The sequence below is a fragment of the Bos indicus genome, chromosome 9 (genome assembly GCF_029378745.1).
Source record: "Bos indicus isolate NIAB-ARS_2022 breed Sahiwal x Tharparkar chromosome 9, NIAB-ARS_B.indTharparkar_mat_pri_1.0, whole genome shotgun sequence".
NCBI lineage: Eukaryota > Metazoa > Chordata > Mammalia > Artiodactyla > Bovidae > Bos > Bos indicus.
The window spans coordinates 64,379,952-64,382,170 of record NC_091768.1 but is presented as its reverse complement, the minus strand read 5'-3'; the positions used below and the strand labels follow the sequence as shown (position 1 = coordinate 64,382,170).

The following is a 2,219-nucleotide window of genomic DNA, read 5'->3' as shown; positions in this document are numbered from 1 at the left end:
TGGGCCGTTGGTCACAGGGGTTTTGGCTTCCTAGACCAGCTGCAGGAGACAGAGGGCTTACTTCCTACAAGTCTGAGTTATGGATAGTAAGTTAGTTTCCTGGGCTGATTTCAACAGACTCTGGGTCAGAGTTCTATTTTTACACATGGTCTGGGTATTATCTGTTTGTATATCCAGTCTGTCAAGGAAATCTCAGCCACAGGACTGAGCTATGTGGACCTTGGAGCCCAGGCCCAGTTTCAGAAAGCTTCAAGTGGGTGGGTATCTGGTTCTAGCCTAGCCCCATCAGGAAGTGGCCAATGTGTAGCCCAGAAGAAAGTCAGCTTCAAGTTTGCAAACTAATTCTACCCCTGATGAGCTCTGTAACGTTCATAGCTGAGTCTACTGGTCTGGGTCTAGTTCCTTCATCAGTAGAAAGAGAGAAAACACACTTGACAAGGTTTTGAACAACTGAAAATAAACTACTATTTAAAGTAACTGAGAGGGAAGACTTCTCTGGTGGTCCAGTGGTTAAGACTCTGCGCTCCCAATGCAGGGGGCCTGGGTTCCATCCCTGGCCAGAGAACTGGATCCCACATGCTGCAATGAAGACTGAGGATCCCGCGTACTGCTACTAAGACCCTGCTGCTGCTAAGTCACTTCAGTCATGTCCAACTCTGTGCGACCCCATAGATGGCAGCCCACCAGGCTTCCCTGTCCCTGGGATTCTCCAGGCAAGAACACTGGAGTGGGTTGCCATTTCCTTCTCCAATGCAGGAAAGTGAAAAGTGAAAGTGAAGTCGCTCAGTGGTATCCGACCCTCACTGCAGCCTTCCAGGCTCCTCCATTCATGGGATTTTCCAGGCAAGAGTACTACAGATCCAAATAAATAAATAGATTTTTTTTTTTAAAGAAATAATAAAGGAACTGAGAGGGTACTGAGCACTTGCGGGATCTCAGGAATCTTGGTTCCTCTCCTTTTCCTGCCTCTTTGTTCATGTGCCACCATGAGGCAGTTCCAGTTCTGAGGACTTTCTAGGCGGGAAAGGTCTTAGCAGATCTAACCCATTCCGGGTCCAGCTCTGAGGAGTCTGTGACCCACAGTGACCTTGGGCTATTGAACACAAGCTGTTCCCTTCTCCTGGGCTGATCGTCTCTTAAATATGCAACTCTGGATAAAACTCGCCCTCTGCAGGCCAGATAACATGGTAGATCCTGTGCCCCATGTTTTAGAAACTTGTTTCCAGTCAGTCAGTTTCACTTGAGGAAAGAAAGACTTCATTAAAGGAGGCAGCCAGAGAACAAAGGAAGTCACTCACTCCCCCAGTGCAAACACCTCAGCCCAAAGGATGTAAAAGGGTCAAATTCCCAGGGCCTCCGCCAAGGTCCAAAGTCACACCATGCCCTTTTGTACACTCACCCTAGAGTTCTCAGATTCATAATGAGATTATTATACCATCAGCTCCCTGGCATCCTCTGTTCTGACTCAGAAATCTAGTTCCCTAACTTCCTTTGGAGCAGGGAGTCATGGTCCCTCACAAGAGCCTCTCAGAGCACACAAACCCTTATGCTCCCATGTTTTCCCACAGGTTCCTTGCTCCCTGCATTTCCGAGGCAGGAGACACGAGTGAAATCTTCTTCTTCTCTATAATACACTCCTTTCTCACCCACCAAACATGCCTGCAGCTCTGATGACCACAATGGGCACTGTGCAAAGAGAAAACCAAAGTAACCCACTCCCCTACAACTCAGCAGCCAACAGGCCCCGAGACCCACTTCAGCATGTGGCAGTGTTTTCTCAGTTGGAACTGGGATAAAGCCTCTTTATACAGTTGTGTAGATTGCATGTTGGCATGAGGCTATATCCACCAAGAAGACATTGTATGGATGTGAGAGTTGAACTGTGAAGAAGGCTGAGCGCCGAAGAATTGATGCTTTTGAACTGTGGTGTTGGAGAAGACTCTTGAGAGTCCCTTGGACTGCAAGGAGATCCAACCAGTCCATTGTGAAGGAGATCAGCCCTGGGATTTCTTTGGAAGGAATGATGCTAAAGCTGAAACTCCAGGACTTTGGCCACCTCGTGCAAAGAGTTGACTCGTTGGAAAAGACTCTGATGCTGGGAGGGATTGGGGGCAAGAGTAGAAGGGGACGACAGAGGATGAGATGGCTGGATGGCATCACTGACTTGATGGACGTGAGTCTGAGTGAACTCCGGGAGTTGGTGATGGACAGGGAGGCCT

General features: G+C 48.5%; 1 non-coding gene across 1 annotated transcript; it reads left to right on the top strand.

Annotated features, from left to right (window-relative positions):
* Nucleotides 1–492: 492 nt before the first annotated feature.
* TRNAG-CCC (transfer RNA glycine (anticodon CCC)) lies at nucleotides 493–565 on the top strand. Its single transcript has one exon. It is a non-coding gene; the product is annotated as a tRNA-Gly (tRNA).
* Nucleotides 566–2,219: the final 1,654 nt, after the last annotated feature.